This window comes from Salmo trutta, chromosome 1 (genome assembly GCF_901001165.1).
Source record: "Salmo trutta chromosome 1, fSalTru1.1, whole genome shotgun sequence".
In the NCBI taxonomy this organism is placed as follows: domain Eukaryota; kingdom Metazoa; phylum Chordata; class Actinopteri; order Salmoniformes; family Salmonidae; genus Salmo; species Salmo trutta.
The window spans coordinates 41,526,699-41,548,640 of NC_042957.1; the positions used below are offsets into that span (position 1 = coordinate 41,526,699).

A 21,942-nucleotide genomic window follows, 5' to 3' on the forward strand; every position below is an offset into this window, starting at 1 on the left:
ATACTACAGGGGTCTCTTTTACAGCTTAAACTTGTTTTAAACGCTAAGAAAACAAATGTCATGTTTTTTTCTAGGTCTAAACTCTCAGTTAGAAACACTTTTGTAATCACTAGCTTGGATGGTACTCAAATCAAACAGGTCTCTGTATATAAATATTTAGGGGTATGGTTAGATGATAGGCTTTCTTTTAAAAAACATGTTACTGAATTGGGAAAAAAGCTCAAATTCAAGATAGGGTTCCTTTATAGAAACAGGGCTTGTCTGTCCTTTGTAAATAGAAAACAAATTGTGCAGGCTACTTTTATGTCCGTTTTAGATTATGGTGATATTATCTATATGCATGCATCGGCAAACACATTAAAACCACTGGATGCTATTTACCATTGTGCACTCAGGTTTATCACGGGTGATAGTTACAAAACTCATCACTGTATCCTTTATCAACATGTGGGTTGGGCCTCTCTATCTGTGAGGCGAGCGCAACATGCTCTCTTGTTTATTTATAAAGCGCTTCTTTTAAAACTACCTCCATATATATCATCATTAATTTCCACTAGATATACACATTTTAAAACCAGATCACAGATGTGGATTACATTAGAGACTCCTGCGGTCTCCACAGAGTTGGGTAGGACTGCCTTTAGTTCCTTTGCGCCTTATTTATGGAACAAACTGCAGATCCAACTTAAGTTAGACACTCTGGTGTCCCTTGCCCATTTTAAAAATGTTATGGAGGATCAATATGATGTTATCTGTGATTGTTTCTGTTGAATTGTGTCTTTGTTTTGTATGTTTGAAATGTTCTTGTCTGTATGCCTAAAACTGTATATGTCAACATGTTTACACAGGGCACAGCCGTAAAAGAGATCCAGGTCTCAGTCTGTTTTCCCTGTTAAAATAAAGATTAAAATAAAAAAAATGTCACAAAAACCAAAACCACAGCTAAATGCAGCACTAACCTTTGATGATCTTCATCAGATGACACTCCTAGGACATTATGTTATACAATACATGCATGTTTTGTTCAATCAAGTTCATATTTATATAAAAAAACAGCTTTTTACATTAGCATGTGATGTTCAGAACTTGCATACCCACCGAAAGCACAGTTTGCAATATTCACGGCTAGCTATTTTGACACCCACCAAGTTTGGCCCTCACCAAACTCAGAATTACTATTCGAAAAATTGGATTACCTTTGCTGTTCTTCGTCAGAATGCACTCCCAGGACTTCTACTTCAACAACCTATGTTGTTTTGCTTCCAAATAACCCATAGTTATATCCAAATACCTCTGTTTTGTTTGTGCGTTCAGGTCACTATCCGAAGGGTGACGCGCGAGCGCATTTCGTGACGAAGAATTTCAAAAATTTCCATTACCATACTTCAAAGCATGTCAAACGCTGTTTAAAATCAATTTTTATGCAATTTTTCGCTTAAAATAGCGATAATATTCCAACCCGGGCGATGTTGTATTCATTCAAAGGCTGAAAGAAAAACATGGAGAATTCTCATGAACGCGCATCTCCAGTGTCACTGTCCCCAGGCTGACCACTCACAAATTCTCCTGCTGTTCTTCGACCAGAGACAGCAGACACCCCATTACACTTTCTGGCGCCTTCTGAGAGCCAATGGAAGCCTTAGAAAATGTCACGTTACAGCAGCGATGCTGTATTTTTGATAGAGATGCAACTGAAGGACAACAAATTGTCAGACAGGGCACTTCATGTATGGAATATTCTCAGGTTTTGGCCTACCATATGAGTTCTGTTATACTCACAGACACCATTCAAACAGTTTTAGAAACTTTAGAGTGTTTTCTATCCAAATCTACTAATTATATGCATATTCTCATTTCTGGGCAAGAGCAGTAACCAGTTTAAATCGGGTACGTTTTTTTCCGGCTGTGCAAATACTGCCCCCTAGCCCCAACAGGTTTCAACAAATAGACACACGCCTGCACCTGTCGTCTTACCGGACGTAGCTGTTCTGTCCTGCCGATGCACAGAAAACCTAGCTAACTGTATATTATCTGTGTCGTCGTTCAGCCACAACTCGGTGAAGCATACAGTGCATTCGGAAAGTATTCAGAATCCTTGAATTTTCCCACACTTTGTTACGTTACAGCCTTATTCTAAAGTGGATACAAAAAAAACATCTTCATCAATCCACACACAATAACCCATAATGACAAAGCGAAAACTTTTTTATTTTTATTTTAGAAAATGTATTAAAATAACAAAACAGAAATACCTTATTTACATAAGTATTCAGACCCTTTGCTATGCGAATCAAAATTAAGCTCAGGCGCATCCTGTTTCCATTGATCATCTTTGAGATGTTTCTACAACTTCATTGGAGTCAAGCTGTGGTAAATCCAATTGATTGGACATGATTTGGAAAGTTACGCAACTGTCTATATAAGGTCCCACAGTTGACAGTGCATGTCAGAGCAAATACCATGCCATGAGGTCGAAGGATTTGTCCGTAGAGCGCAGAGACAGGATTGTGTCAAGAATAAGATCTGGGGAAGTGTACCAAAACAATTCTGCAGCATTGAGGTTCCCCAAGAACACTTTGACCTCCATCATTCTTAATGGAAGAAGTTTGGAAACACCAAGGCTCTTCCTAGAGCTGGCTGCCTGGCCAAACTGAGCAATCGGGGTAGAAGGAACTTGGTCAGGAAGGTTACCAAGAAGCCGATGGTCACTCTAGAAGAGCTCCAGAGTTCCGCTGTGGAGATGGGAGAACCTTCTAGAAGGACAACCATCTCTGCAGCACTCCACCAATCAGGCCTTTATGGTAGAATGACCAGATGGAAGCTACCCCTCAGTAAAAGGCACATGACAGTCCGCTTGGAGTTTGCCAAAAGGCACCTAAAGTACTGTGGTGGCCAGGGAGGCCAAAAAGATCATCAAGGACAACAACTACCCGAGCCACTGCCTGTTCACCCCGCTACCATCCAGAAGGCGAGGTCAGTACAGGTGCATCAAAGCTGGGACCGAGAGACTGAAAAAAAGCTTCTATCTCAAGGCCATCAGACTGTTAAACAGCCATCACTAACACCGAGAAGCTACATACAGACTTGAAATCATTGGCCACTTTAATAAATGGATCACTAGTCACTTTAATAATGCCACTTTAATAATTTTTACATATCGTGCATTACTCATATCCTTCTTTATATCCAAAAAGGTCTGTTTAGTGTAAGGGCTGCGTCAATTAAATTCTGGTATCAGAACAAAATTTAACACTAGGCTACTGAATATATTTTCAGCTGTTTATTAATAGAATTAGTCAAGCAGAATAAATGGTAAATGCAATCTTCGTATATACGGGTTCACTGTAACACCTCGCAGGGCAAACAGAGAACTGAAATTACATCATAAGTTCTTCCTTAAATACTTCTTGACAGACGTAGTTCCCTCTCCCTGAGGGCCTGTCATAGTAGAGGCTTGGGTGTGGTTTAGACTTACTCCAGCCCATCGTTGGGGTGCAGGCTGGTCCCAGCCTCTAGACGCATCTTTGTTGCCAAGCATAGTTGTCTTCTAGCTTATCTTCGTGTGTGTACCCGAGAGTCAGACACCCAAGGACAGTGCCTGTTCTTGTGCCACAGCCATTCTTTCCTCTATCAGTTCCTCACATACACCTGTCCTTGAGCGGCCCCACAACCAGGCATTGTGTGTGTGTGTCACAAGTCTACTCAGCCTACACAACTAGCCAGCAACCCTCCAGTTAGTCATGTCTATTATATGTCGCTCAATCTATGTTAATACAATATAAACCTCTTATGTTTAGCATTAGTATTCATAAGTTATGCACCACAACTAATTTTATTATATAGGTTTAAATAGTTGTATTATATTGGTTATGCAAAACAAATAGTTGGTTAAACCCTAACAATCCCCATTTTCACACCTGATAGGTGTGAATACATAAGTTCTTAAAATTTCAGGGAAATTTTGAGATTCCCCCTTTTGACACCCCTTAGGGTGTCACTCAACACAATTTTAAATTCCCATTTTAATGATTAGATGATTAGTTAAGAAACCCTCAAGTCCTTCCGGCTACACCTCACTTGTACTAGGTTGACTACCAGCCACCCAGGAACTTCATACCTTCACATAAGGAAAGACAAATAGTACACAGGATAAATTCAGAACATATTATTTAAAAAACGTATAAAAAGAAGACCTTTTTGCGACAGTGGCTACACCTAACATGTTTTGTCCCAGAACTTAAAACCCTTACATCCACCTGTCACTACATTCAATACATATGAGAACATTTTGGATAAGCTTTATTCGACCACTTCCTCAACAGTAAACCAAGGATCGTCCTCAGACAGACCCGTCTTTTGCCCAGAGCTGGATTCAGTGTCCTCCAAGGTCACTTCCCTCAAAGGCATCATACCGGTTGCTCTGACAACATCTGTAAGATATTTTCTCAAGCAAGGGATTATACAGGCAGCACAACACATAAATAATAGGAACATAAGCACTAGGGTCAGAAATCCAGTAACCATCATAGATGTGTACTTACCAAAAAAGGTTTCAGCCAATTCCCCTCGTATACCCCTGCTACACCCTTCATTTCAGCAGATAGCTAGCTTGTCAAGTCCCAGTAGGGCTTTGGTAATGCTACCATAGGGCTGGTGTTATTAGGGATAAAAGTACAGCATTGTTCACCAAACGTTTTATACACCCCCCCATTATTAGCCAATATCATATCCAACTCCAATCTATTTTGTCTAGCGGTTCTAGTGGTAGCCTCTAGTTGCTCAGCCATACCTGTCAGTGCAGTGCGAGTATAGTTAACAAATCTCTGTTACACACACATCAGTAAAGAACTCAACCCAGCTTTAGGTGGCTGTATTTTTCCCACAGTACACATACATTCCTTATCAACCTTGCCACCTGTCTTCTAATCTCCTGCCCACTAGCCGTTCCCAGGCCGTTGTTACTCTCCCTAACTTAAGGAGGCTTCTTCTCCTGTTCCCTTCCCAAAGTCGTCTTATCAACTCTGCCCTGCTCATTCTGGTAACAGTGTCTTACTCACACAGTATTGGAATTGTCACGCCCTGACCGGGTGAACTCAGGTGTTTTGGGTCAGGGTGGTTTATGTTGGGTGGTTTTCCTGTGTTTGTTTTCTGTTTTGCGTTGGAGCCTTGTGTTGGCTCTATTGGGGAGTATTTCTATGTTGGTTTCTGTCTTCCCAATCAGAGACAGCTGTCGCTAGTTGTCTCTGATTGGGATCTCATTTAAGTTCATTTTCCCCCACGCTGTTGGTGGGGAATTGTATTTGCATTGCTATTCGTAGCCTGTGAAGCTGTTCGTTCATGGTATCGTTTATTGTTTTGCTGGTTCACCGTTCTAATAAAAATGATGATGAACCAAACCTCCGCTGCGCCTTGGTCCCTCTATAACGACGAACGTTACAGAATTCCCCACCGAACCAGGACCAAGCAGCGGGAGGAAAAGGAGCGCGAGAGATGGGCTCGCGAGGGAAAGGAGTTCTGGACCTGGGAGGAGATCATGTCGGGGAAAGGACCCTGGCGGACGGACTCCCAGGTCGAGGAGGAAAAGCCAGCCGGTAGACGGAGTCGCAGGCGGCGGTCGAGGAGGCCCGGAAAACAGCCCCAAGAAAATTTTGGGGGGGGGGCTAATGGGGTGGTCCGGTAGGGCAGAGGAAGAGCCCAGACCACTGCTCTCGTGGGGGATGACGGCGGAGGAAGAGACGAGGATGAGGCAGTTGATTGAGGACCTGCAGAGGGAAGATCTGGAGGAGGAGCCCTGGTATGCGGAGTTGCGCGCTGTGTCGCCAGTGCGCCCGCACAGCCCAGTGCGTCCGGTGGACAGACCCAGCACATGCCGTGCTAAGATGGGAATCCAGCCGGGACGAGTGGCTAAACCAGCTCCACGCTACAGGTCACCTATACGTGTTCACAGTCCTGTCTGGCCCGTCCCTGCTCCCCGCACCAAGCCCACGGTGCGTGTCCACAGTCCTGTCCGGCCCGTCCCTGCTCCCCGCTCCAGGCCACGGGAAGCGGAGTTGCGCGGTGTGTCGCCAGTGCGCCCGCACAGCCCGGTACGTCCGGTGGACATGCCCAGCACATGCCGTGCTAGGATGGGCATCCAGCCAGGACGAGTGGCTAAACCGGCTCCACGCTTCAGGGCACCAGTACGTGTTCACAGTCCTGTCTGGCCCGTCCCTGCTCCCCGCACCAGGTTAGTGGTGCGTGTTCCCAGTCCTGTCCGGCCCGTTCCTGCTCCCCGCACCAGGTTAGTGGTGCGTGTCCCCAGTCCTGTCCGGCCCGTTCCTGCTCCCCGCACCAGGTTAGTGGTGCGTGTCCCCAGTCCTGTCCGGCCCGTCCCTGCTCCCCGCACCAAGTCAGTGGTGCGTGTCCCCAGTCCTGTCCGGCCCGTCCCTGCTCCCCGCACCAGGTTAGTGGTGCGTGTCCCCAGTCCTGTCCGGCCCGTCCCTGCTCCCCGCACCAGGTTAGTGGTGCGTATCCCCAGTCCTGTCCGGCCCGTCCCTGCTCCCCGCACCAGGTTAGTGGTGCGTGTCCCCAGTCCTGTCCGGCCCGTCCCTGCTCCCCGCACCAGGTTAGTGGTGCGTGTCCCCAGTCCTGTCCGGCCCGTCCCTGCTCCCCGCACCAGGTTAGTGGTGCGTGTCCCCAGTCCTGTCCGGCCCGTTCCTGCTCCCCGCACCAAGTCAGAGGTGCGTGTTCCCAGTCCTGTCCGGCCCGTTCCTGCTCCCCGCACCAGGTTAGTGGTGCGTGTCCCCAGTCCTGTCCGGCCCGTCCCTGCTCCCCGCACCAAGTCAGTGGTGCGTGTCCCCAGTCCTGTCCGGCCCGTCCCTGCTGCCCGCACCAAACCAGTGGTGCGTGTTCCCAGTCCGGCACGGCCCGGGTCCGGTCCACCGGTGCCCAATCCTGTTCCGGGCGACGGCTCCGCTCCAGAGCCTGGGCATGCCGCTCCACAGTGGTCCAGTCCGGGCCAGAGGGGTAGGGCTAAGGTGGAGGCGGGGGGGAGAACACGCCCGGGGCCAGAGCCTCCACCGAGGGTGAGGCGCCCACCCGGATTCCCCCCCCTAATAGACTTAAGTTTGGTGCGCCGGGAGTACGCACCGTTGAGGGGGGGGTACTGTCACGCCCTGACCGGGTGAACTCAGGTGTTTTGGGTCAGGGTGGTTTATGTTGGGTGGTTTTCCTGTGTTTGTTTTCTGTTTTGCGTTGGAGCCTTGTGTTGGCTCTATTGGGGAGTATTTCTATGTTGGTTTCTGTCTTCCCAATCAGAGACAGCTGTCGCTAGTTGTCTCTGATTGGGATCTCATTTAAGTTCATTTTCCCCCACGCTGTTGGTGGGGAATTGTATTTGCATTGCTATTCGTAGCCTGTGAAGCTGTTCGTTCATGGTATCGTTTATTGTTTTGCTGGTTCACCGTTCTAATAAAAATGATGATGAACCAAACCTCCGCTGCGCCTTGGTCCCTCTATAACGACGAACGTTACAGGAATATAGTTTTTAACCCATTATTATAGCTGTATTTCGAATACATTTCAACAGGTTATAAGGTTTGTCGTGTCTTTGGCTATGCCGGATTAAGTGATATGACATGCTAACTTATAAAATTATTTCTCTGTAATTAATATTACCTGATTAAGCTAATCATGTAAATGCAATTAACTAGAAAGTCGGGGCACCACAGAAGAACGTTTATAGAGCCGTTATCTTCCGAATAAACTCTTAAAATACTTAGTAATATTTTACATCGATAGCAGTCAATATTAACCCTTATGTTATTTTCAGTCTCATCATGAAAGTTGTAAATTCTTGGTTATCTTCACGAACCCTGGCTAACAAGTTGAATCAGCAATACAAAATTGGGTTTAATTATTTATTTACTAAATACCTAACTAATCACACAGAATTACAAATACACAGAATACAATGATGTCATACAGAAAACGTCCTAGTGGACGGAGCCTGTATCATGGCTGGTTACACAAAGGAAAAGGGGGTTGGGCTTGAATGAAAGAGCGGGAAGATTTAGGAACAAAGAAACAGCAGCTATGCTATCGTAAATACATTATCTTATGCATTCTAAATTACCGCCCATTTGGAAAAGGAAAATGCAATAAATATTTACTCTGAGCTGCGCTTCGGTAGATTGGTCGTAGATGCTGGCCGGGTTGGCCAACAGATCTTCCTGTAGTGGTAATGGATACGTGGTGGTATCTTCGTCTGGTTGTTAGACTGGATCCGTCGTCCGTCCTTTCCTAGCCCACGTTAGCAGCGGCTAACTCAACGGCTAGGAAGTATCACTTCTGTATAGCTCACGCCGAGGTTGGCTTAGTTCTGTTCTTGATATGTGTCTGTCCTTCTAACGTAGAGGCTGCAGTCCTCACGTACTGGAACACGTGAATGTATTTTCATTTACATTTACATTTAAGTCATTTAGCAGACGCTCTTATCCAGAGCGACTTACAAATTGGAAACTAGTGAATTTCTCAGGCTCTGCATTGGCCGGGAATCGAACCCAGGTCAACTGCTTGGAAGGCAGCTATGCTCACCACTATACCACCAATGCTATTTTCGTCAAAGACTTATATAGTGGAGAGGGGGGAAGGAGGCGCCCCATCGTTTATAACCCCATGTCTCTTCACAGGGTTGGCCACTGATCGGCAGGGCACTTTCCTTATGAAAACCCAATTCTCTCATTGGGAAGCTAAAATTACATTTAATCTCCTAACAAACAATTTCAATATCAAACATTTCAATTGCATAACAATTCCATGTGACTCTGATAACTAGAGGGTGTATACTTTCTCAGGTAAAGTTTATGTCGTCCTGTCATCAATCATAATGTCTCAGATAACAATGAACTGACATACATACTCATTACGTTATCAAGCATATTTCCAACTGGTTTTATTATCAAAAGATGGTTCCTTTCCCCATGTTTGATGTTCCCAGACTCTCTATATTTAACACAGGCTATTCAAGTCCTTCAGTAGGGTCAGAGAGAGAGGGGAATGGAGAAAGGTATTTATGGGGGGGTCATAAACCTTACCCACAGGCCAACGTCATGACAGTCCCCCCATGTTGGGTTCAATCTTGCGATTAACCTGCATGTTGTAAACCAACATAAAAATGAACGTGGGTTGTCCTGGTTGTGGATCATCGTTGTGGTCCCCATCTGGCGGTCGACCCGGGTAGGGTGTCTGCAAATGAAGAAGTCCGCTCCAAGGCTGGGCAGCAGATGTCCAGTTGGTGGTTGCTATTGCAGTCCCCCCTCTGGTGGTCGACCCGGGTAGGGTCTCTGCAAATGAAGATGTCCGTTCCATGACTCGGCAGTGGATGTCCGGATTGGGATCGCCGTTCCGGACCCGTCGTCTGGTCGTCCAGACTGGAATATCTGGGCAGTAACTTAGGCAGAGGTTAACAACGCACACACACTCATGAAATATATCATTACATTTCCTCCCAAATGAGCGGCGTTGTGACACTAACTGATGGTTGTATGGGGGAGTTGTTTATGGCTCTATCACTTTCTATGTGCCAAAGAAAATGAAACAAAATTAATGAAAGCATAAACAAAACAAAATAGTTATGCCACCTTAATCATCTAATTGGACTGTATTCTATCTACGTCCATGGTCTTGGCAAAATGACCCTATCATGGCATTGTCTAATGTCATATCTAGGGCTTTCCTAATTTGCGGGGTGGCGCTTAGGGTACTATCCTAAGTTGACAACTATATGATAAGTCTACAGCTGTAAGGCACTAGTTTTGGGCAGTCTACAGGATGACCTATGGACTTCTGGTTAGAAAACTGGTGAGTGCTGTAGAGTCAAAGGCCTAGAAGTAAATGTTCAACTTTACTAAGGCTGATATTTTGCTTGGACCCTTAAGTGATCCTAGCATAAATCCTAATTGGATGTTCCATTGTGCATGTGCGTTTATGCTTACACAATCGCGCATGTCAAGGGAAGAAAACCAAGTATCCTGGCAGATTACAACTTGTTCAGAATGAGTCTGACGTAGTCAGGTAATTTTCAGGTCAATGCCTGGAGGTCAGTCAGAATTGGTGTCAAGGGAGTCTGTAGTAGTTTTCTACAAGTCACGGTGTCTTCCACTATTGTAGTGGCGTTAGGTATGAAGTCTATTTCATAGCTATGTTATCCACGGAGGAGCTAACCTCACGACGGAAGTACTCTAAGTATTAGACCAGTCGTACGTGGTGTGATCATGGTTCATGACTTCTAATAACTTTTCTCCTGAACGGAGGGTTCTATTTATTAGTGGCATGTGCTAACCATTGGAAGAGTGCACTGGAGATTCCCTTCCCCGTGTTGCACTCTGAGTGACTCCTATGTCGCTATTATCAATAGCAATTTAACTTGTGAGGTTACTAATCCTCTTACTGAGTGTTGCTGGACTGACTGTGGTATTGGTACTGGTATTCAAGGGGTCCAGTTATCCTACCGATTTATTCTGAAATATTATCTACCGGAACACATGATTGGAGCATATTACTAGTTGTATTGTAGTTGAACCTACACATGGCAAGGAATGACTATTGTTGCCATTTGTTTTGGAGGTGGACAAGTCCACTGGACTTCCTTTACGACCAGTGTGGTACACCTCAGAACTATCTTAGATGTGTTCTAAGATAATCCCTGTCTAGGGGCCTGTCTGCTCCTCACTGTTCTCATAGGGGAGTTTACAACTAGATTTGATTTATGCTCTGGCGGCCTCGTACGGTGTTGTCCGTAGTCTCGACCCCCCCACCGGCCTCGATGAGGCTCATCATGGGTCTGGGCTACTATTCCCCCCCTTTGTGTCTCGGGACCCCCCCACCAGCGGGTGGTGTTGGTGTCCGAGGCGCAAACGAAAAGGTCGGACCCTATGTACGAGTTGTCAGTGGCCGCGTTATTATGAGAATGGCTGTAACCTTTCAACCAAATCTCCTGGTGTTTGTGCTTCAACACCCTCAGTGGCTGTCGAGGTCTGTCAGTCACCACCGCGTCCGCGTGTGGCAACCTCTTCAGTACCTGCAAACGGAGACGAGGATATCGGTCTGTGATATCGCAAAGTGTTTCACCAGTGGGAGTCATCGGGTCAGTTGCTGGACTGACACCATTAGTGTCATTGTAAGGGGGGACAGTCCCCAACAAAGCAGAAGGTGTATCATCGGAAGCAGAGTGTACTCTGCGCATCAATGTTTTTCTTGCTGAGACGGCCGCAGTGCTTGCGGAAGTTTCCGAGGGGCAAGAGAAGTTCATCTCAACTACCGTATTGCACGACTGCAAGATGGAGGGAAGTTGCTCATTCACAGAGACAGCTGGCTCGAAATCATGAAAAGAATGGTCAATCAGATTGGCTGATGGAATGTGTCGAGATATCGTAATCAAATCAAATCAAATCAAATTTATTTATATAGCCCTTCGTACATCAGCTGAAATCTCAAAGTGCTGTACAGAAACCCAGCCTAAAACCCCAAACAGCAAGCAATGCATGTGAAAGAAGCACGGTGGCTGGAAAAAACTCCCTAGGAAAAACTCCTGAGAAAGGCCAAAAACCTAGGAAGAAACCTAGAGAGGAACCAGGCTATGAGGGGTGGCCAGTCCTCTTCTGGCTGTGCCGGGTGGATATTATAACAGAACATGGTCAAGATGTTAAAATGTTCGTAAATGACCAGCATGGTCAAATAATAATAATCATAGTAATTGTCGAGGGTGCAACAAGCACGTCCGGTGAAACAGGTCAGGGTTCCGTAGCCGCAGGCAGAACAGTTGAAACTGGAGCAGCAGCATGGCCAGGTGGACTGGGGACAGCAAGGAGTCATCATGCCAGGTAGTCCTGAGGCATGGTCCTAGGGCTCAGGTCCTCCGAGAGAAAGAAAGAAAGAGAGAAGAGAGAATTAGAGAGAGCATATTTACATTCACACAGGACACCGGATAAGACAAGAGAATACTCCAGATGTAACAGACTGACCCTAGCCCCCCGACACAAACTACTGCAGCATAAATACTGGAGGCTGAGACAGGAGGGATCAGAAGACACTGTGGCCCCATCCGATGATACCCCCGGACAGGGCCAAACAGGCAGGATATAACCCCACCCACTTTGCCAAAGCACAGCCCCCACACCACTAGAGGGATATCTACAACCACCAACTTACCGTCCGAAGACAAGGCCGAGTATAGCCCACAAAGATCTCCGCCACGGCACAACCCAAGGGGGGGGCGCCAACCCAGACAGGAAGACCACGTCAGTGGCTCAACCTACTCAAGTGACGCACCCCTCCCATGGACGGCATGGAAGAACACCAGTAAGTCAGTGACTCAGCCCCTGTAAAAGGGTTAGAGGCAGAGAATCCCAGTGGGAAGAGGGGAACCGACAAGGCAGAGACAGCAAGGGCGGTTCGTTGCTCCAGCCTTTCCGTTCACCTTCACACTCCTGGGCCAGACTATACTTAATCATAGGACCTATTGAAGAGATAAGTCTTCAGTAAAGACTTAAAGGTTGAGACTGAGTCTGCGTCTCTCACATGGGTAGGCAGACCATTCCATAAAAATGGAGCTCTATAGGAGAAAGCCCTACCTCCAGCCGTTTGCTTAGAAATTCTAGGGACAATTAGGAGGCCTGCGTCTTGTGACCGTAGCGTACGTGTAGGTATGTACGGCAGGACAAAATCGGAAAGATAGGTAGGAGCAAGGCCATGTAATGCTTTGTAGGTTAGCAGTAAAACCTTGAAATCAGCCCTTGCCTTAACAGGAAGCCAGTGTAGGGAGGCTAGCACTGGAGTAATATGATCACATTTTTTGGTTCTAGTCAGGATTCTAGCAGCCGTATTTAGCACTAACTGAAGTTTGTTTAGTGCTTTATCCGTGTAGCCGGAAAGTAGAGCATTGCAGTAGTCGAGCCTAGAAGTAACAAAAGCATGGATTAATTTTTCTGCGTCATTTTTGGACAGAAAGTTTCTTATTTTTGCAATGTTACGTAGATGGAAAAAAGCTGTCCTTGAAGCAGTCTTGATATGTTCTTCAAAAGAGAGATCAGGGTCCAGAGTAACGCCGAGGTCCTTCACAGTTTTATTTGAGACGACTGTACAACCATCCAGATTAATTGTCAGATTCAACAGAAGATCTCTTTGTTTCTTGGGACCTAGGACAAGCATCTCTGTTTTGTCCGAGTTTAAAAGTAGAAAATTTGCAGCCATCCACTTCCTTATGTCTGAAACACAGGCTTCTAGCGAGGGCAATTTTGGGGCTTCACCATGTTTCATTGAAATGTACAGCTGTGTGTCGTCCGCATAGCAGTGAAATTTAACATTATGTTTTCGAATGACATCCCCAAGAGGTAAATATCTCCTTGGATCGGATTCTGCACCAAGAGGTTTCTAAACGTCTTTTTCCCAAGGGGTGCTTTTGACAGATACCCCTCATGAATGACTGCATTGCAGCTAGCGTTAGGGGAAGACAGTGTGGTCAGTGGAGAAGGCACTGTGGCCTGTGACCATACCTGGTTGGTTTTCCAATCCATCAGTGGGAGTAACCGATCCATCAAGTCTGCTCCAAGTAGCAGGGTTACAGTTTCGAGGCTGGTAACATACACAGGGTGAACGAGCGATACATCCTGGAAGTGTAGTTTCAGCATGACTCTCAATGTGAGAGGCGAGGTAGTCTGAGTGACCCCTCGAAGTATAGTGTCGCATCGTTCCACTTTTAACCAACGTTTAGTTGGCTTCAAAGCCCTTTTGAGATCATCAAACAATGTTTGAGAGATGAGTGATATTGTCGCACCCGAATCAATTAGCGCATGACAAGCTAAGCAGTCCTCCAGGACTGTTTCCAGGTATGGCCGTTTAGATTCGTGGTTAGTGGACATATTCCCCACAAAGTGGAGTGGTCGTTCGCAACGACGTGATGTGCCATGTCTGTTCAAGATGGAAGCAGATTGACTTTTCCGATTTTGAGTGGGCTTGGCTTTAACGAAGCGTTTGACCTTATTCTTCGCAACTTTTGTATCAGAGTCTATAGACAGAGCCCGGGGGCTTGTTTCTTGATCAAGCGGGCCCTGGATAGGGTCTTGAATGAGAGCGGGAGAAATTTGAACTTTAACGTCCTTGCTATGGGTGTTAATTCCTGCGGACCTGGTGTCCGGTAATTCCCTGTCTAGTCCCTGTCTAGTCCTTGTGACTTATCTTTTACCCTTTTCTCAAATTGTTCTCGCTTAAGTTCTTCCCATAGTGGGACTTCTGGAGAACATTGGTCTACGTTTTGATCGTCCTTCAACCCTTTGTTACCCTTTGTTACCCTTGTGCTCTGACACTTTTTGTGGGTTGGGTGCAGGAACGTAGCGAACGGGTCGATTGTAGCGGTAGTCATGTTGATGGCTACGTACTTTACAGTTATTTCGACTGCGGAGGTTATTGGAATCATGGTTTCGTGGTAGAAACTGTTGTTGTGCGTCATCTCTCGACGCTCCAATACCTGATAATGCACCCTCTAACTGGAGTGAGTGCTCCTGGTTAAACTTCAAAACCGAGTGGTCAGGGCTCTTAGCGTTGCGAGCTTTTGATGCCTCAAAAGCTGTGCTTGCAAGCTCTCTGAGTTGTAAGATAGGCAAGCCAACGTGGGCTGCAGGGCCCAAGTAGGTAATGAAGGTGGGATACATGTTCGACAGAAACATTTGTTTGAATGGTAACAGCTCTTCCATTCCTGTTTCCGTGAGTAGGCCAAAGTAAGCTGAACGAAGCCTATGATAGAAAGCTTGTGGGTGTTCGTTCCGAGCTTGTTTGACCGTGTTAGCCAGTGAGCTATCGTGTTTGCAAGTCGCAGAACCACTGAATTCTAATTTCAAAACTGTGGCAAGTTTAGCGTAGTCATTTAGCACGTGTTGCTGTTGTAGGCGAATGAACCTCGTCACGTGTCTATTCGACGTTCGCTTCAACAGGTAAACCCTGTCAGAACCCGTAGCGTTCGGGTAGCCGCCCAACGCGTCCTCTATGTCAGCTAGGAACGTCTCAGTATCGTTTGGCTGACCTGGAACGGGGTCAAAGGTGGGGAAATTCTTGACGAGTTTGTATTCCGCACCAAGCGGGCGGAGAGGATTGGCCTCATCCTGTGGAGAAATTGGGGCCGACAGGCCAAGAGGAGAAGACTGAGGGACACATGATGGAGGCAATGTCTGAAACCTATCATCTTCACTCCTTTGAGTACCGGACTCCGGTTGCTTGGATGGGTAGTCATGCTGTAGAGCGTGACCGTTCTGGACTTCCTCCAGATGGTACCTAAGGGTGGTCTTCTGCTGCATTGCAGAGTCCACTTGAGCGCTTAGAGTACCAATTTTGGACACGTGAGTGTCACACCTGCTCCTTTCGGTCTCAAACTTATCTGTCATGGTTTGCAGATAGAGGTCTCGAGTACGGAGCGAGAGATTCAGTGATGAGATTTCCTCTGCTTGCTTAGAAATCAATATTTCCATCCTCATCACCTGAGTTCTCTCATCATTCATTTGGTCAGCAACTTCAATAAGTTCTGCTGATTTATCATCCAACTTTGTCACTGTGTTCATTAACTGATCGTCTTTGGTCTGCAGCGCTTTGAGGAGCACCGTGTTATTTTGAGTAACATTCAACAAAACAGCATGCATGTTGTCCAGTTGAGCGCTCCTGTTTGTAGATAACTCTTCAGATTTATCTAGTTTGGCGTGGACATCATCGTATTTAGTTTTGGCTAAATCGAGTTGTTCCTGCAGATGACGATTTTGTTCAAGAGTTTGTGCTCGTTCATCGTCATAAGTATTTGCAATTACTTTTAATTGTTCCGATTTCAAACGCAGTTCCTCGACTAGCAGAATGTTTTCATTTCCTGCTTTTGTCAATAGTTGCTCAGTTCTCTCCACCTTTGCCCTCATGTTAGCCATGTCTTGCACGTGCTTCAGCTGTGCACTGTGGTATTGGATCGATGCCAACCTTTGATGGCGATACATAAGTGCTAAAGTGGAGAGAACCGTCACAAAGCCTGTGTTTGATGGTTGATTTTGGACAGCGTTCGCAATTTCGGCTGATTTTTCACAAATGGCATAATTAACGTTGGTATCGCTGCTAAGGTCAGAGATCAATCCTTTTATGGGTGGAGGTTCACTAATTAGTGGAGGAGTGGTGACCACCTCCTTTGGTAGCTTGCACATTATTAGAAAAATTTTGAGGAAAAATGTTCCTATTTTATTCAATGTTTGGGTTGGAATTCATTGGAAGCTGCAAAGACAAGTTTAATCTATTTATAGATGTTGACGAACCATCAGTACTGTACCAGTAATGTGGAAGTTGGATGTGAATGAATTTGCAAAAGCAAATTGAATTAATTAATCAATGCCAATGATTAATCCTACCTGGGTAGGCTATCTGGGTATTACACTTGAATTAACCTTAGAGGTTGCTTCATCCAGGTTAATATGAGAAGTTTTAAAAGTGTCTCATTTGATTGGAAGAACATTAAGGTATGTTCAACAATTTAACTTATTAAATTGAATGAGATGATAATCCATACCATCTCCATTGATTGGATATCATAAGTGTAAACAGTAGATCAAATGTTGGCACACTTCCCACTATGGTACACTTCTTCCTTGGGCCGAAGCCACATGGGATTCCCGCTGGGGCGGGACTTCTGTCAGTACTGGATTACTGAATGGGTTTTGCAAAAACCAAATTTTACTGATTGATCAATTTTAATGATAAATCAAACCTGTATAGGCTATTTGGGATTTAAACTTTAATTAACCTGAGAGGTTTATTCATCTAGGTTAATGTGGAAAAAGATTACAATGTCTCATTTAGAAAACTCATCAATTTGGATATTTTTTTTTTTTGTAAAAGATCCACTTGAGAATGTAAATCTGGCAATTTCACTTATTAGTTCAATTGAATAAGACATCGATATCCGTCTGGATATCATGAGTAACGACTTGAGTGTCACCTGACTAATTATTTGAAGAAAAGTACTGGTGACTCTCATAGGGGAGTCTGCTGGCACACGTTGAAATCAACGGAAGTACCCAGGGCAGGACTTTCGTTCCGCAAGTCGGATGAATTACAATGTGGCACAAACAAAATGGCTGTTTTCCCTTTTGTTAGCTTAGCATCTCGAGCAAGCTAATGCTACTTGATGCCTGAAAAATGCTCACATAGGATTCCCTTGGCAAGGGAAAGGTTTTACTTATAACGTATTATGTTCAAACCCTTTTCGGCGATATTTGACGATGTTTTAACCGGAACTCGCGGTAAACAACAAAATGCACCGTGGTCTCCTCGCATCGAAACGCGAGAGACAGACAGAGAGATACTTATAAACTGGTCAAGCTAATCTCTCCTAAATTTCAATCGGCTGGGTCTTTGTCCTCGCTCGAGAAATTAATAATGACCTAGCCAACACGCGTCTGAAACGCGCGAGGCAGAAATAGCCCAGCGTTTGGCCAAACGCGCTATTTATCAGATAGCTTTATCAGCCCTCATACAGAACTGTATAGGGTATGCTACCCACTGACTACCTCAGAGCACAACACTGAGGCGATTCTCCAGAGCACACACGCACCAATAATTCCGATCTACAATTCCCATAATGTATATAATCAACTTGGTATATTATGTAATCTGCTTTTCAATTTTATATAGGCTGAATCAAAATGAAAGCTTCATCCTATTTTAGATTCCTCGCACGGGGGCTCCATATGTCGTTATCACATTGACCCAACGTGCGTCTTAGTTTTAGAGTCCTCTCAGGGGGCGCCATAAATGTCTGTTCAGACCCTTTTCGGATCATTGAACAATGTTAAATTCTTAGGAAGCAGAGTATACTCTGGGCTAACAGTGGAGAAGGCACTGTAAAATTGGGTTTAATTATTTATTTACTAAATACCTAACTAATCACACAGAATTACAAATACACAGAATACAATGATGTCATACAGAAAACGTCCTAGTGGACGGAGCCTGTATCATGGCTGGTTACACAAAGGAAAAGGGGGTTGGGCTTGAATGAAAGAGCGGGAAGATTTAGGAACAAAGAAACAGCAGCTATGCTATCGTAAATACATTATCTTATGCATTCTAAATTACCGCCCATTTGGAAAAGGAAAATGCAATAAATATTTACTCTGAGCTGCGCTTCGGTAGATTGGTCGTAGATGCTGGCCGGGTTGGCCAACAGATCTTCCTGTAGTGGTAATGGATACGTGGTGGTATCTTCGTCTGGTTGTTAGACTGGATCCGTCGTCCGTCCTTTCCTAGCCCACGTTAGCAGCGGCTAACTCAACGGCTAGGAAGTATCACTTCTGTAGTGAATAAGCTCAAAGTTCATACCAGTTCATACCATAGCTCACGCCGAGGTTGGCTTAGTTCTGTTCTTGATATGTGTCTGTCCTTCTAACGTAGAGGCTGCAGTCCTCACGTACTGGAACACGTGAATGTATTTTCGTCAAAGACTTATATAGTGGAGAGGGGGGAAGGAGGCGCCCCATCGTTTATAACCCCATGTCTCTTCACAGGGTTGGCCACTGATCGGCAGGGCACTTTCCTTATGAAAACCCAATTCTCTCATTGGGAAGCTAAAATTACATTTAATCTCCTAACAAACAATTTCAATATCAAACATTTCAATTGCATAACAATTCCATGTGACTCTGATAACTAGAGGGTGTATACTTTCTCAGGTAAAGTTTATGTCGTCCTGTCATCAATCATAATGTCTCAGATAACAATGAACTGACATACATACTCATTACGTTATCAAGCATATTTCCAACTGGTTTTATTATCAAAAGATGGTTCCTTTCCCCATGTTTGATGTTCCCAGACTCTCTATATTTAACACAGGCTATTCAAGTCCTTCAGTAGGGTCAGAGAGAGAGGGGAATGGAGAAAGGTATTTATGGGGGGGTCATAAACCTTACCCACAGGCCAACGTCATGACAGGTTTCTGAGTGAAATCTTTTAGTCAAACCTTTCATTACATCCACCCGATTGGCTAAATATTTCACATACATTACAACACATCTATTTTTATTGGATTCAGAAATTTCACACAAAATCAAACTAATTCAGGAAACTCTAAAGATGGTCTCATCTTATCATGGGCTCCTCATAACTGAATGAATTCTCCACCAGGCTCGGCGGTAGGTATTTGTCGTCCCACTGATCTGAACTTTGACTCGGTCCGTATCTCACCATCTGCTCCATTATCGATCTCTCCAGAACCCTGGAAATGAGACCTCTCGCACACGGAACCAAACAACAACCACACAACACAAACACACTCATACAGGTGAAAGCAGCCCACACCACAATGATAATAACATTTTTACATTTTCCAAAGTTACTATCGAACCACCCCGTGAGTGCAGTGTCCACCCGGAGTTTTCTGCTAACTCTTGAGCTAAATTGTTTAGACCAGCCAGGGCCTTGGTCACTGATCCATCTGGAGCTGTGTTATCAGGAATGTACGTACAGCAATGAACCTAATCATTCTACCTACACCGCCCTCTTCTGCCAATAACATATCGAGAGTCAATCTATTTTACCAGGTCATGAGGGGGGTGGCGGATAATTGGTCAGAGAACCTCTTTACTGCATCCCCGGTTTCATTCATGAATCTCTGTTGATTATAAAAGATGTCATTAATCCCATCCATATTTTTATTTATTGTCAACCACCAAAATAATGTAGTGTAAAGCCTTCACATATTTGATTCATAGCTTTGTATTCATCTGGAACTTCCCTGAGGATGCCAATAGCATCCGTCGAGACAAAGCTACTCCCATCCTGGTCAAAACTCCTCCTGTGCCTATTTTAGCCTCCTATAACTGGCCTCTGATGACTAATTCGAACTGGTTGGACCTATAACCCCAGGGCGCAAGTTCCTAACCACCCTTCGTGGTAATTTCTGTCGTATGCGTCCTTTGCTGGTACTAGCCCACCCTTCATCAGTTATAGGTGCTGTGAGGTTAAGAATGTTCTATTCATCTTTCAAACCTAAGTCAGTCACATTACCAATTACCTTTCAGTCATTAGAATCATCTAAGTTCTTGGTGCCCTTCTTGTATCTATAACACTGGTATTCATCCGGAATTTAGGTGAAGCGAGGTGGGTTGGCTGAGTACTTCAATCTGGCCAACCCCAATTCCTGTACAGTTGTCTGCTTCCCCAGGAAACTGTTTAATGTTTACCTTAAACCTACATCCTGATCTTTTTTGATTCCTTATTCTGTACATCACTCATCAGTGTATTATATAGTTCATATTTTACTTCTTCTCAATTACAACGGTATCATATGATTAGTACCAGAAGGTGGTGGATCTGAATGTATCAGAAAGATTAGACTATGATGCAGCTCAGAGTCTCTACTCTTCCCCAAAACCGCCAACCCTTTCCTGCCCTTAGTCACTCTGCTAGGTACCACCCCATACTCACACCTCTAGGAGCACACACAGTGATGAACGGTCGGGATAGGAAATCTTCGTTAAGGAGGTAACCCCCAGACCCTGTTGGTACTCGGTTCTTCTCCTAACTCTGTGTGATCGGCAGTGCTCATATGTGTACATACCTTCTTGCAGTGGATAACGTGGACCCAAGTGACTCTCTCAGCTTCTCTAATGGCAAAGGCAATGGTTTAACAGAACCTGGTATGGGCCTTCCCAACGGTGTTGCTTCCAGTTTTTTCTCCTCAGGGACTGGATCCACACCCAGTCTCCTGGTTGGATCGAGTGAATCACCTTCTCCTGTAATTCACCTGTTGGACACAAAATCTTGGACATACGGGTTTGGTTAACAAACAGTCTTCTCATGTGCTCTGCTAGTATTTCTTCAACTTCTATGTCTACCAGTTCTGGTATCTCTAACTCTGGCATTCTATAGGCTCTACCTGATTAGCTAAACTGTCATCCATCATTTAAAGAGATAGATCCTAGTAAACCAACTCTAGGGATAATCTCTTGACCTAATTTTTTAGTTACCATAATCATGTCCACCAAGTAAGTTGGGAACCCTTCTACCCATTTGCTATACTTATCTATTATTGTTAAACACCCCTTCTTCCCCTCAATTCGGAATAGTTCAATAAGTCCATTTCCAAATGTTGGAATGGATATTCTACAACAAACAATTTGTTTAAGTAATTATCCTAACCTGTTCTATCGCCTGCTCTACCATACTCCACCTATTTATACATGGCTCAAGCCATGTATCAATTTTGCTGCATATCTAAACAGTGTCTTTGGTAAGGTTAGTCAATTATCCTTATGTCAGCCCTTCTCTTGTAGGATTGCCCCCTTTCATTTTCCACATGTCCAATTCTCCCTTGGGCATTCATCCTTAGCTACCCTGTAACAATTCTCTGTCAAGTGTCTTATCTTCTTTAAGATTTAACAACTACTTTCAACAAAATTATCAGATTTTTTCCTAGCGAATTTTACCAAACATAAACTTAAAATCAAAACTAAAATACATGCCTCTCCCCCTAACTTTTCATACTTAAAAATATATATATTTTTTAAACCAATGGAGCCGATAGTCTCTCCATGAATTAATATAAGCTAAGTGCACCAAATTCCCTTTTATTCTTATTATGTCTTTTCTGTCTGTCCCAGTATTATTTCTGTCCTCACCTGTTTATAATTTAACTATGCTGGTCTCCACTCACTAACTGTTATCTAATCCTTCTGCATCCCTTTTATCTTCTCTTCCTGGCTTATGCTCTCCTCCTGCTACTTCCAACCCATCAAGGTCTCAGTAGTGCAGGGGAGGACTTCTCCGTCTGCTGTCTTATTCCATAGCTACTTAAATTTATCTCGATACCCTCAATGATCCTGGATCACCTACAGATGTCATATATTCCTGTCCCGTTGGCTTAGAATATATCCTAGTACTTGACAT

The 21,942-nt window shown here is 44.7% G+C and overlaps 1 non-coding gene across 1 annotated transcript; it reads right to left on the reverse strand.

The window, feature by feature from the left end:
- Positions 1-8,519: 8,519 nt before the first annotated feature.
- trnag-ucc (transfer RNA glycine (anticodon UCC)) lies at positions 8,520-8,591 on the reverse strand. The gene has a single exon. It is a non-coding gene; the product is annotated as a tRNA-Gly (tRNA).
- Positions 8,592-21,942: the final 13,351 nt, after the last annotated feature.